At 42.2% G+C, this 14,959-nt stretch overlaps 1 pseudogene; it reads left to right on the top strand.

The window, feature by feature from the left end:
• The first annotated feature begins 13,491 nt into the window (after positions 1–13,491).
• LOC139002047 (jun dimerization protein 2 pseudogene) lies at positions 13,492–14,007 on the top strand (annotated as a pseudogene).
• Positions 14,008–14,959: the final 952 nt, after the last annotated feature.

Raw genomic sequence — 14,959 nt, 5'->3', positions numbered from 1 at the left:
TAATCTCTTAGTCTTATGTTTAGCTGTGTTTATGTTGTAAGAAAAATAGAGAAAAAAATATATAAAGAGATGATCAATCAGGCAAAGCCAAAAAAAGTGTGCCTTTTAATATAAATGCTTTTAGCTCAGGAAAGAATTTTGTAAACTAAATTTGTAGCTCCGAACCTAAGTAAATTTTGCATTTAACACATTGTACTTGAACTAGGTTAAATATCAAATCTCAATGAAGCAATTTTGAATTTGAAATAACTTAGAAGTACATTATTTCCTGAGTATTCAATAAATAAGGTTTATTTAGAAACAATTAAATATCAACTATCCCTAAGTTGAATGTTTCTAGTAGGACCATAGCACATTAATGAAGTAAGAGGAAACATATTGAGATACCATGCCAGACCTTCTTCACTCTCATAGAATCACTGTTCTAAAGGTTATATATATATATATATATATATATATATATATATATATTTATGATGGGAAACTTAAAGTCCTGCAACTGATGCAAATATAAACTTTCTCATTCTTCAAAATTAAACTCAAATCTGAACATATGTTCTTCTGTGGTCACCCCATTCTCAGTATTCCTAGAGTATTTGGTTTTATAAAATTAAAACTGTTTTTTTTATTAAAGTCATTTTTACTAATGTTTCATCTCCACCAACATATCTTCAGTTCTTTGGCTACAAGACCTAGTCTCAACCCTTTCTTTTAAGTCCCCAACTGTCTTAGGAAGTTCTTTATTTTTTTAAATTCTTTATTGTTGAAAGTTTTACATATGTCTCCTTTTTCTCCCATTGACCCCTCCCCACCCATTCCCACCCCCCACCCCCAGCACATGCCCCTACTCCCCTATTGCCTGTATCCATTGGTCATGCTCATATACATGGATACAAGTCCTTTGGCTCATCTCTTAAACACCCCCCAACCTTCCCCTGCATTCCCTCTGAGATTTGACAGTCTGTTTGATGCTTCTATGTCTCTGGATCTATTTTTGTTCATCAGTTTATGTTGTTCATTATATTCCACAAATGAGTGAGATCATGTGATATTTATCTTTCTTTGACTGGCTTATTTCGCTTAGCATACTGCTCTCCAGGTCCACCCATGCAGTTACAAATGGTTAAGAATTATTTCTTTTTTATAGCAGCATAGTATTCCCTTATGTAGATGTACCACAGTTTTCTAATCCACTCATCTGCTCGTGGGCACTTAGGCTGTTTCCAAACTTAGCTATTGTAAATTGTGCTGCTATGAACACAGGGGTGCATGTATTCTTTCTGAAGTTCTTATCCTATGAAACTTTCTGCAGGGGTAGAATTGTTTTTTGCACTGTCAGTTATGGTGGTGGTCATATTGGACAGTGCAGAAAACACAGGCCACATGTGGCTAGTGTGACTAAAATTAAATTACATTTAATTTTTAAAATCTTTATTGTTGAAAGTATTACATACTTCTCCCTTTTGTCCCCCATTGACCTGTTCTAGCCTGACCCCAACCTCCACCCCCCATCCTCACCTCAGGCCCTCACCACCCCATTGTCTGTGTCCATGTGTTTTACATATATGCATACAAGTTCTTTGGTTGATCTCTCCCCAACCCTTCCCTCTGAGATTCGACAGTCTGTGTGATGGTTCTATGTCTCTGGATCTATTTTGTTCATCAGTTTATTTTGTTCATTATTACTAGATCCCACCTAGGAGTGAGATCATGTGATACCTGTCTTTCTCTGACTGGATTATGTCCCTTAGTATAAAACTCTCCAGGAGTATTACCTTTATTTTTTTTTTACTGATGCATAGTAATTTTAACTAATGTAAACTTAAATAGCCACATGTGGCTATCTGCTACTGTATAGACAGGAGTGCTCTACAGAAATGCCTTAGCAAGAAAATATCTGTTGAAGGAATAAATGGTAAGTTATTTGAACAAAATGTGTTAAATTTCTACTTTTTTAGTGTAGGAAATAATTAAAATTTTAAGCTTTACATTTCATGTTTTATCTTTAGTAAAACTTGAAAACAACTCATTCATGTGAAAACTTTTTCTAATCTAAATTATTCAGATACTTTTGCTTTTCTCCTATATTTGCTCTCTGTCCTTCATTCTCATATACTTCAAAGATAAATTTTTAATCTTGAGTTGATTCTGTAAAGCAATACATTTAATTATTTGATTCATTAGAATAAAATAGATTTGTACATGTATATGTAAGTAAATTTGAAATTTATATAATAAACTTGAAATTCAGTATAATCTTGTCCAAATTTCCAAAGTCAAGTTACTATAGAAACCCTTATCTTACTAATTTTTTCTCTTCCTCCAAAGAGAACACATACTTAGGATAATATAGTATCCTGAAATGTTTTGCTTTTTCTGGATAGAATCCTTCAAGTGTATGGGTATGACTTAATATTTTGCATTCACCTTCCAATTTCATTTACATTTACTCAGCAAATGGTTTTTAAAATCTGTATTAGATATCAGGCAGTCAGCCAAGTACTGGGGAAGATATAAAAATAAACTATTAACATGTTTAAAGTTCACAGTTTTAAGGCCAGGAAGCAGTTATTTTAAGTTAATAGTAGATATTGAATATTTAGTTATTTAAATAGCTCTGTGATGTTTTATTATTAACTTTACAATGATAAAAATAAGGTTTGGAGATGTTAAGCAACTTTAAAGTACTATAACTGGCAAATGGAAAAGTCAGGATTTGAGTTCCAGTTTTATTATTTGCAAGCTAAAAACTGATGACAGCTCCCTATATTCAATGTTCTATAGATAATTATTTTAAACAAAGCATTATGAGTGCTTCAAGAGTTTGGCAGGAAGGACTGGTAATTCTTGCTCACATGTATTCTTACAAAATGGGGACTTTGCTTTTTGCAACCAAAAGAGCTTCGGTATAAAACAAAAGAATATGTTTACAAGCAGGGGGCAGATAGCATATGGAAATAATATGCAAAAATACTGATGATTCAGAGGAGAGGACTGACCAAAAAAATCCGAGTAGAGTTGATCAGAGAAGGCCTCTGGCAGAGGGGACTTTTGTCCTATCTTGATTTTCCTATTGACTCAAAGCAATATCTACATATTGTACAGCATTTCGCTGTATTATATGATGACATTTCATTTGAAAAATAGTTCTAAGAAAGTTCATGATGTAGTGAGTTGGAGAGAGGGTTGGGAAAGAAAGGCAAGTGGTTGATAATATGTGTAACAATATGGATGACAAAATCTCATTTTTGTTTTAAAATATAGTTGTAGATTTAAATGTAGATTAAAAAATCCAGAAAGATGCTCATCAAACTGCTAACAGTGCTGGCCCTGGAGAATGGATGAAGAGGGGTGGGGGGGGGGGGTTTCATTTTATTTATTAACTAGAGGCCTGGTGCACAAAACTTTGTGCACTCGGGGGGAGGGGGGAGGGGGGTTCCCCCAGCCCAACCTGTGCCCTCTTGCAGTCTGGGACCCCTCGGGAGATAACGACCTACTGGCTTAGGCCTGCTCCCGGGTGGCAGAGGGCAGGCTCAATCCCTAGGAGCTGCCCCTGGTCAGGCTCTGAGCAGGGCCAATTGGGGAGTTGGGGCGCCACCCCATCATGCATAGAGCAGGGCAGATCGGGAGGTTGTGATGCCACCCTCAGTCACGCTCAGGGTAGGGCCGATTGGGGGGTTGGGGCACCGCCCCCTGTCACACTCAAGGCAGGGTGGATGGGGAGGTTGCGGCGCCACTCCCTGTCACGCACAGAGCAGGGCCGATCAGGGGGTTGGGGTGCTGCCCCTGTCACTCACAGAGCAGGGCCAATCAGGGGGTTGAGGAGCTCCCCCCTGTCACTCACAGAGTAGGGCCGATAGGGGAGTTGGGGCACCACCCCCTGTCACACACAGAGCAGGGCCGATCAGGAGGTTGGGGCGCTGCACCCTGTCACACTCAGGGCAGGGCCAATGGGGAGGTTATGGTTCTCCCCCGTCACACACAGAGCAAGGCCAGTGGTGGGGGTTTGGGGCGCCACCCTCTATCACCCACAGAGCAGGGCCGATCAGGGCTTAGGGGTACCACCACTGTCACACTCAGGGGAGGGCCGATGGAGAGGTTATGGCTCTACCCTGTCACACACAGAGCAGGGCCCGTGGCGGGGGGGGGCGCACCCTGTCACAAACAGAGCTGCAGGGCGATCAGGGGGTTTGGGCGCTGCCCCCTGTCACGCTGATCCCGGTGCCGGGAGGCCTCACAGTTCCGCTGATCACGGTGCTGGGAGGCATATTAGGCTTTTACTATATAGAATGGAGGCCTGGTGCACGGGTGGGGGCTGGCTGGTTTGCCCTGAAGGGTGCCCTGGATCAGGGTCGGGGTCCCCACTGGGGTGCCTGGCTAGTCTGGCTGAGGGGCTGAGGGCCGTTTTCAGGCTGGTGGGTGACTGAAGCTCCCAACCGCTCCTTTTTTTCTTTCTTTTTTTTTTTTTATTCTGGGCCAGCTTTAGCTCTGAGGCCTCGCTGCTGAAAACATTGATACAATGTTGCGGTCAGGCTGGCTGAAGCCCGGCTGACTGAAAGCCGGTTTCTGGGGTTTTGTTTAGCTTCTATATTTGCAACATAGTTGCTTATAGTTGCAGCTGAGAGGCCGGCAACTCAGGCGGGAAACGTTGGAGTCCGCCAGTCACTGGAGCAAACAAGCCTCATGTTCGCTTCCAGCTGCCTGGCTGCCGGCCCCCATCTTGGCTGACAGTTAATTTGCATAAGGATATGCTGATTAGTCAATGGGAAAGGTAGCGGCTGAAGCTAATTACCATGTTTCTCTTTTATTAGTGTAGATATCTGTATCATTGCAACATTTCATAAGCAACAACATAGAAAATAATTTTAGACTCATAGAAATCAATTAAAGCAATTCTGGCTTAAAAAAAGAGTTTGGCAGGAAATGGATGAGGAAGTTACTAAAAGTAAGGCAATTCACATGAATTCAAATGTATTGAACATACATACACTTCTTTGATATACAGAGAAGTGGATTGATTAGAGCATAAATGATGTAAAATTTAGTCTCATAATTACATAGATATTTGTCAAGCAATATCCTCTTTGAGCTGGAGAGAAAACAGATCCCCTGATTACACATACTAGTTTTTGGTGCTGTGCAGGAATGCCTGATCATGAATCATTATATGAATAAAATGTCCTCCAAATATTATCAGACAGTGTTGGTGTTTAATTACTAAATATAAAATGAAAAATGCATTTGTATTATTTCAGCAGAATAACTTTTATTTCGAAAAGTGGATATATTTATATTATATTTAATGTGAAACACTCCTTACCTTTTAGAAACTGAAAAATTACATATTATTTAAAATGTAATTTTTCTCTTTGTTTAGTTTTTTTTCCTAAATGTGTAAATACAAATATTTTTAAAGAGATATTATTTGTTATGTTTTCTAATATATCTTTATTGATTTCAGAGTAGAAGGGAGAGAGTGAGAAAGATAGAATCATCAATGATGAGAGATAATCATTGATCAGCTGCTTCCTCCACCCCTCCTGCTGGGGATCGAGCCTGCAGTATTGGAATGTGTCTTTGACCAGAATAGAATCTGGAACCCTTCAGTCAGCAGGCTGACTCTATCCACTGAGCAAACCGGCTAGGGCTAAATACAAAGATGTGATATCTAGTTTTTTTATTGTGATTATAGTATTATGAGCACTCATTGTAGGGAAATCATATTATTTTCAAGCAACTATAATCCAAATACCTATGGTTAAATGTGAAATTCAATGTTGGATTAGTATAGTTTCATGTCATAATAGCTAATGTTTATTAAATTAATCTATAGTGAACATATTTTTTCTTATGTTCCCTTTATGAACACTTCATTCTTCCTGAATGTCTGAGTATTAAATTGTAGGGCATATTAAAATTTCTAGTAAAATATTCTATTTATTTAAATTATTTTATATATCTTATTTTTAAATGTTTCATCATAGCTAAACTTTGCAGCTAACCAGTTATGTTTATGATAGAACAGTTTTTTTATTATATCCAAACATTAATTAGTTCTTCAGTTATTCCTTTTTCATTTGTAGTCATCTATGTGATTAATCAATTCACAAGTATACACTCCTTGAATACTTAAAGTGTATCCAGCATTGCAGCAGGGAATACAAAGTAGATAAGAAACATGGCTATCTTCTTAAAGCTTTGCAAGTTTGCTCAGGTGCCAAAATTAACAAATATCATCATTACTAGAGGCCCGGTGCATGAAATTCATGCACTGGAGGGGGGTTTCCTCAGCCCGGCCTGTGCCCTCTCACAGTCCAGGAGCCCTCGGGGGATGTCAGACTGATGGCTTAGGCCCGCCCAGGGATTGTTCCTAAGCTAACAATCGGACATCCTTAGCGCTGCCGCGGAGGTGGGAGAGGCTCCTGCCACCGCTGCTGTGCTCGCCAGCCATGAGCCCAGCTTCTGGCTGAGCAGTGTTCCCCCTGTGGGAGCACACTGACCACCATGGGGCAGCTCCTGCATTGAGTGTCTGACCCCTGGTGGTCAGTGTACACCATATCGACTGGTCATTCTGCTGTTCGGTCGATTTGCATATTAGCCTTTTATTATATAGGATTATCAGAAAATATAAAGATAAAAATACCATTAAGTCAATAAATGAAAGAGAAATTAAAAAGAAGAGATAAGTCTGGGCACAGTATTCTTTTCATGATACCACAGTGATGTAGGAATTATTTCACTCCTCTTTATAGATGAGGAAATTGAGTATCAGTGAGGCTAAGCAATTTTGGGGAATTTGACTCTTTCTGCTGTGTCACTGTGCTGGAGAAAGCTGAGGTTCCTACTGAAGCTGAGTTTACAAAAAATGTGTTGAGTTGAAATAAACGGGGCGGGGGGGGGGAGAGATAAACATGCAAAATCAGAAGGCTTGCCTGATGAGCCAGAGGTGTGTGTTATATAGTAAGATGAGCAGGATTTTGGGCCAGAAACAGTCTTGGAAGCCAAGCACACTAAGGAATTGATTCTTTTTGTGATAGAGTCCAGAAGAGGATAATTGCATACTAAATTACACTTTAGGAAGATTTCTTTAGTAGGTAAGAATGAATGATTTGGGGGGAAAATAGTTTTAATTAGAAAGGCAGCTTTTCTGGAAGAATTTTCAAAGAAAACATTTCATTGAGTACAGGATTAGAACAAGAAACCTCTTTTTATTCTTCTAAACTGCGTTTTGGAATGAGTGATGTATATTCATTGTCTGTATTTGTGTATCTCCCATTTTCTTCTCATCCCACAAGTGTGGCTCCATAACCACCATTTCCAGTTATATTGCCCAACAATCTGCAAGGGACCACATACTTACTTATTTATTTTTGGCTTTCTCCATCAGTATATAAGTGCCATGAAAAAGACAATTTATCTTGCTCATCTCAGTATCCTTAGAACTTTGAATATATCCTGGCAGAGTAGATGCTGTAGAAATATGCTTTTGAATTTTTATATTGGCTTTTGTTTAAATCATAATACCTTTCAGGCTTAGTGTCTGAACATATTTGCATGGCAAGACTAGAAATAGATATAATGCAATGCTTAGCAAAGATGCTAATGGGAGAAGTGCATACAGGAATGTAAGTAAGTTTAAAATAACGATGGCCTAATTCCAATTACTCAGAAGCTGATTAGTTTTCGAATTGTCCATAGCCCCCCCCTGCCCCCCCCCCCCCCCCCCCGCTTCTCTTCTTCCAACTTCTGACAATGTTTTGCTAATTTCATGTTCATTAGCACTTCCTCTAAAGCTTGGGCAAGGCAAGGATGTAACCTTTGAGTCTGTCCATTTTACTGCTTATAACACTTATGGGGAGGATTTGGTAAAATAGAGAGTGTAACTATTGGCAAAATTAGTATTTTATATTATTACTAGTGGCCAAGTGCATGAAATTTGTGCACAGGGGAGGGGGTGTTCCTCAGCCCAGCCTGCAAACTCTCCAATCTGGGACCCCTCAAAGGATGTCCTACTGCTAGTTTACAGGGATCGGGCCTAAACCGGCAGTCAGACATCCCTCTTGCAATCCGGGATGCTTGCTCCTAACCGCTCACCTGCCTACCTGCCTGCCTGATTGCCCCTAACCACTCTGCCTGCCAGCCTGCTCACTCCCAACTGGCCCCCACCTCCAGCCTGCTTGCGCCCAAAGGCCCCCCCTTCCAGCCTGATCACCCCCAACTGACCCCCATGCTAGTGTGCTTGCCCCCAACTGCCTACCCTGCCAGCCTGCTCATCCCCAACTGCCCACCTGCTGGCCCGCTCACTCCAAACTGCCCCCGCTGCTGTCCTGATCACCTCTAACTGACCCCCACTGACGGCCTGCTTGCCCCCAACTGGCCCCCCTGCTGGTCTGCTTACCCCCAAGGACCCCGCCCCACACCAGCCTGATCACCTACAACTGCCCTCCCCTCTTGGCCTCTAACCGCCTCTACCTCGGCCCCACCACCATGGCTTTGTCCAGAAGAACATCCGGAAGGTCTTCTGGAAGGTCTCCCAGTATAATTAGCATATCACCCTTTTATTAGTATAGATAGAGGCCTGGTGCATGGGTGGGGACCAGCTGGTTTGACCTGAAGAGTGTCCCGGATCAGGGTGGAGTTCCCTTGGGGTATGGGGCTGCCTGGGTGAGGGGTCTGTGGTGGTTTGCAGGCTGGCCATGCCCCCATGGGGTGAGGGTCCTCGCTGGGGGGGATGGCCAGCCTGGATGAGGGGCTGATGGCTGTTTGCAGGCTGGCCAGGGCCCCGGCGACCCAAGCTCCCAGCCCTCCTTTAATTCTTTTTTTTTTTTTCAGAGCCTGTTTAAATGGAGGGAAGCCAGTGTCTGGGATTTATTTATCTTCCATAATTGAAACTTTGTAGCCTTGATTGGAGGCCAGGGCAGGCCAGGGAAGTTAGGAAGCTTGCCTTCCTCCATCGCTGGGGGCAACCCAAGCCTCCTGCTTGCTCCAACTCCATGGCTGCAGCCATCTTGGTTGGGTTAATTTGCATACTCAGCCTTGATTGGCTGGTGGGCATGGCTGGTGGGTGTGGCTTGTAGGCATAGTGGAGATATGGTCAATTTGCATGTTTCTCTTTAATTAGATAAGATGCATTATATTATTATTTTATTTATTCATATTATATTCCTCCTTTATGTATGATCTATTTGAAAAGTAAATATGTAATGTGAAAATACCTAACCATCTTCTGACCATAAACTTTTGTTGACATGTCCATACATGTGTATTATAATGGGAATAGATATTTGAATTCAAAAGTTAAATTCAACAAAGTTATCATGACAAAGTTATTCAATGTGAATCTTATATGTCTCTTAATGTTCAATGAATTAGATGATTTTTTGCAAAAATTGTTTTTGTTTTAATTAAGAAGAGCCACACATTGTATTTTAATAACTTAATATGATCACAAACTTATATATTGATAATGAAAATACCAGGTTCTATAATGTATTGAATTGCAAAATAATGTGGAAATAGAAATATCAACAGAAAGATTAGATATTATAAATTAGACATGAAGAAACAACATAAAAATAAATTACAATCATAAATTCAAATTCACTAAAATAAAATAGATATATCAGTGAAAGATAGAAATACCAATAAGATAGATAATTTGCTGCAGGACTCATGGGACTTTAACATATACCTAACAGTTTCATTTTCTGAAAAAATATAATAAAAATCCTGAACTGTATAGACCTACCCAATTGTTTCATGCAATCTCTTCCTCATCGAACAAAAAATTATTCTGTGATTATAGAGTTGGTTGGAATTTGCTACATGAGAAAACTCCATTATTTTAATTAGTATAGTGTTTGTGTAATTAATAAAGAGTCAAGGGTTATATAGGTACAGAGATAAAACTGGAATCTTTTACTTTTATCTTTATTGAAAACACAAAGGAAGTTAAAGCATAGTTGATTATATTATCTACTTTTTTGAAAATTAAACTCAAAATGGATTTAGGCTAAAAATTGTGCTAGGTATTTGCTAGATATACAGCAAAATAATATCCTCTATAATAAAAGAGAATCATGTAAATTGACTGTCCTTCTGCTACGTTCACCAGCCAATCAGGAATGAGTATGCAAATTAACCCAACAAAGATGGCTGGTTAATTTGCATACACAGGTGCCAGGCAGAGAGCAGAGAGGGAGAGCAGGCGGCTTGGGGGGGTGCGTGGCTCCCTCGCTCACTGGGAGCAACCGAGGGAGCCACGTCCCCACCAAGCCTCCGGGCAGAGATCAGAGCGGGAGAGCCAGTGGAGAGTGGAGTGGCTTGGGGAACTTGGCTCCCCAAGCCACCAGATGGAGAGCAGAGAGGGGGAGCTGGCAGCTTAGAGGACTTGGCAGGCCATGAGATGGAGACAGAGCAGGAAGGGAAAAACCAAGAGCACAGAGAGCACCAGGAATTCTGGGAATAGTAGTTCTAGAGGCAGCCCCAGGACCAGAAGTGGAAGCCCAGGGCACAGGGATCACCAGGAATGCTTGGAATCATAGTTCTGGTGGCAGATGGATCTCCTAGACACTAGAGCAAAGTGAGCCTGGAGCAAGTTACTATTGTGGTGGGGGTTGGAGGAAAAGCAAAGGTGAGAGACATAAGTAAAATCAGAGTGTCTAGGGAAAGTTAAAGGGAAGATATCCTAAAACTTCCAGGAAATCTCCACCAATGAAGCAAAGAAAAAAATGCTTATATTATTCTGTGAGCAACAAACCAAACTGAGTTGTGGTCTCAGACAATTCACTCATATGATTGCAAAGACAGACAAAAACTCCCAGATTGGAGAGGGCTCCCCTGAGGGCTCCCAGGTTAGAGAGGGTGCAGGTCGGGCTGAGGGACTCCCACACCCCCCAGTGCACAAATGTCATGCACCGGGCCTCTAGTCCTATATAATAAAAGCCTAATATGCAAATCAACTGAACAGCAGGACAACTGGTGGAATGACTGGTTGCTGTGATGTGTACTGACCACCAGGGGGCAGACACTCAATGCAGGAGCTGCCCCCAGCCTATAGGCCCCAGGCCAGCCAAGGTGGGTGCCAGTGGGGTACCCCCTATCACCCCGCCCATCACCCCACAGATCAGCCCTGATCACCAGTCAGGCCTTGGGACCCTACCCATGCAAGAATTTAGTGTGTCAGGCCTCTAGTAGTGAAAATAAAGGGTATGGCTTGACTGAATGGAGAAAATTATAGATTATTTGTAAAGATCTTATATTGACTTTGATTGCTGAAGATAATTTAAATTAGCTTTGAATGGGCACTAATAAGTAAAAATATATCATTTAAAAATGTAGTACTTAATGGAGTATATTTTAGGTATAACTCAAATATATTTGTCTTAAGTTATGACATGGTTTACTCAATATATTTCTAAGAATTATCAAGTGAAGTCAGTGACATTCCTATTAATCAGATTTTACAGTCTCTACAAAGTTTACATAAAACAAGGTGAGCTATAAATACATATAAAAATAAGCAAGTTTAGTAATATTTAAACTCCTAATTTTAAGTGCATTGATAATGCTGTAGATCTCCCAGGGCAACCAATGTATTATCATGATAAATTCTATTTGTATTAGGAATTCTGAAGGAAGAGACAAGTAATTTAGCACAATACATCACTTATTCTAACAATGTTTTGGACCATTGAAGAACTTGCCAGAGAGACACTTACAATATCTGTTGCTGATTGATGCACATTTAAACAATTTTTGTTCATTTTTTAATTTTTTAAATGTTCACTCACAGATTGTTGTGAATAGGACTGGTAATGAAATGCTACCCACAGTATTAGTTGTTTATGGATGGCATCTATTCTGAATGGTCCATGCCAAAGCCATACAAGCTGTTAAATATTTTGATTATTATCCTAATTGTAAATATTATTTTACTGGCTTTTGAGCATGAAAACAAACCTTTTTCCAATTGATTACTTTCCTTAGAAAACAAACCATTTTTAAAAGATTGATGACTTTTTTCAACCTACTTATAAAATAAACCACATTGTTTAGATTTTCTGAAAACTCACATCATAAATGCATTATTATCACAATTAAGGAGTACTGTAATTGACAGAAGGACTGACAGATGCATTCCAAATACATAATTTCTTTACTAATACGACACAAAGATACCTTTGCAGGGATTAAGGAGAGCAGGCATTGAAACAGCATGCTCCCAGAGAGGAGCTGCTTGATCCCACAGGGACAGTCAGCCCTTCAGAAAACCACCTGTGTGGGGTGAGGAAGTCATCAGATTCTAGGAGCTCTCCCTGTTTCCATTTTTCAGACATTATATTCTCCTGAGAACTCCTCCCAACTGAACAGGGACTCTGACCATATGCCTGCCTGCCACCAGACACAGGAACAAAACAACCTTAGCACGTTTCTCACTCACGTCCATGTCTGTGTGTGAAACGAGGCCAGTCCTCCCCAGGCTTCAGGTCTGTGTGTGTCCTCCTGGACTACTGTAATCACTTTTACTAGTCAACTTGGATTATCTATTTTAATTATGTAAATTGTGGAGTAAATAATTTACTTATTACTTCATTATCTGCTTTTCTCAGTTTTGGACAGTTGGAAGCTACCAAGTATGTTTGGTGCTTTACTCTGCACCCAAGTGAATGATAGATACTGTTCTCCCTCTGCCTATAGTCCCTCTCTCTACATATAGAAGACACACTTTTATATGTGTACTAGAGGCCCGGTGCATGAATTCATGCACGGGTGGGGTCCCTCAGCCTGGCTGGCGATTGAGGCCTATCAGGCGGCTGGCCAGCCAGGGGGAGGGCCCACAGGAGGTTGGCTGTGGGAGCGCATTGACCACCAGGGGGCAGCTCCTGCATTGAGCATCTACCCCCTGGTGGTCAGTGCCCAACATAGTGGCTGGTCGACTGGTTGTTCCGGTCGTTCTGTTGTAACAGTTGCTTATATATGTAGATATTAGACACTTTGGTTCAGTTTTGTATAGCTATTTATTTAAAACTGGATGAACTATTTTTTATTTATGCTATGAAGCGAGGAGAAGGCAGAGATTCTCATTGTCCCAAGAGCTCTATAGATTACATGGATGTTTCTCTCTCTCTCTTAAACCAGTGACCTTGGGTGAAGATTTAAGAAAACAAAACAAAAACAGAACTATCCTATATAATAAAAGCCCAGTGACCAAAACAGCAAATGACCAGAATGACCAGAGACCAGAACCACCATGGCCCCTCGCCTGGGCTGGCCCTGTCCCCCAGCAAGCGGTTAGGTGCGATCAGGCAGCCAGGCAGAGCCTCATGATCGATCACCTCGAAGAGGGAGACCCAGGCTTCCCACCACATCTTGTGGGAAGGATGCTTGGCAGCTGTGACAGGAGGCACTGGCAGCGGTGGACACTGAGTGGGCACGGTGCCTTCAGCCTGGTCCAGGCCCCGGGGTTGCTGCCTCCGCCTGTGGCTTCTGCAGGGCTGGACTTCCACTCCTGTTATGATGCCTGGGAAGATCCTGGGCCCTTCCATGACTGCAGGCTCTCTGCCAGGGCTTGGCCCCCTGTCCAGACTCCCCAGCTCGGCCCTAACTGCAGAGGAGCTGAAATACACTGACATCCACAACACTGGGGCCATGATAACCCTTTTGCACTTCCTGGAGGTGAAACTGCGCAAGAGGCCTCAACCTGTGAAAGGTGAGCTAGACAAGGAAGAAAAGCAGAGTAAAGAACACCAGGAAAAGAACAAAGTGGCGGCAGCCCGATGCTGGAACAAGAAGAAGGAGCAGATGGAGCTTCTGCAGCAGAAATCTGAGTGGCTGGAGCTCATGAATGTGGAGCTAAAAACCCAGATGAAGGAGCTGAAGCAGGAGTGGCAGCAGCTCATCCTGATGCACAACTGGCATTGCCCCACCTGCATCGTCAGGACCAAGAGCGTTAAGACCCCCAACTCAGAAGGCAACCCACTGCTGGAGCAGCTGGAGAAGAAGTGATCATGGGCTGGGAGGAGGAAGAGGAAGAGGTGATGGGGAGAGGGAGGAGGAGGAGGATCTCAGAAGGGTCTTCTTTGCTGCATGAAAAACTCTTCAATGAGGCTCAGCACAGCCAGCATCGGCCGGGCTTTTTTGTGAAACTCAGATCAGCCACACCAGGGGAAGAAACCCAGGCTGATGAAACCCAGGACCAAGCACTGAGACCAAAGTAGTCCTGAGGGGGACCTGTTCTGCCTGGGGCCACACTTATAGGAGGCAGGGAAGAGGCTCTGGGCCAGAGAGACGCCCAACCAGGCAGCTGTGGGCACTCTCCGGCCTCTCCGCCAGGGCACCCACCCAAAGGACCTCCGAGCAGCCAGGAAAATCCATGAGTTGCAACCAAAATTAGGCTGAGTACGGAACTCAGAGTGAAACTACAATCTGCCTGCCCCCGGCCCTGACCCTGACCTTGATCCTGATGCAAGGCTGGAGAAGGGCACAATGCCAGGCCCTGCTGTACCCACCGACCATGGTCCAACTCAGTACTGCCCATAGTGGCAGCTGGAGTTGCTGTGGGCACGAGGCAAGGGCACCCTTCTAAAGCACATACTCATTGAATGTTTACAGACTGGCTGTCCTCGCAGGGCTTTCAACTGCACATATTTTTTATACTTTCTCTTTTTTAAAATATTTTTGCAAAAAAAAAAGATTTTATACAAACAATATATAAATGGATTTCTATAATCACTCAATGTGATACAGTATAAATATGCTATGGGTTGTTTGTTGCGAACAGATATTCAGCAGTTATGGCCATTGCGTATAGCTTCTAAGTACTTTAGTCTCTGGGTGTTGGGGGTGGCAGGGGCAGGGGTGAGGTGCATTTCCATCCTGGTAAACCCTTCATAGTACTCAGTTCTGTATCGCTCAGTAAACATTACACTTACTTAAAAAAAAAGAAAAAAGGGAGGCC

The sequence above is a fragment of the Myotis yumanensis genome, unplaced genomic scaffold (genome assembly GCF_028538775.1).
Source record: "Myotis yumanensis isolate MYYU_CA2020_CCGP unplaced genomic scaffold, mMyoYum1.0.hap1 SCAF_2, whole genome shotgun sequence".
In the NCBI taxonomy this organism is placed as follows: domain Eukaryota; kingdom Metazoa; phylum Chordata; class Mammalia; order Chiroptera; family Vespertilionidae; genus Myotis; species Myotis yumanensis.
The sequence above is the reverse complement of the archived record's forward strand: the minus strand, read 5'-3'. Positions and strand labels throughout refer to the sequence as shown.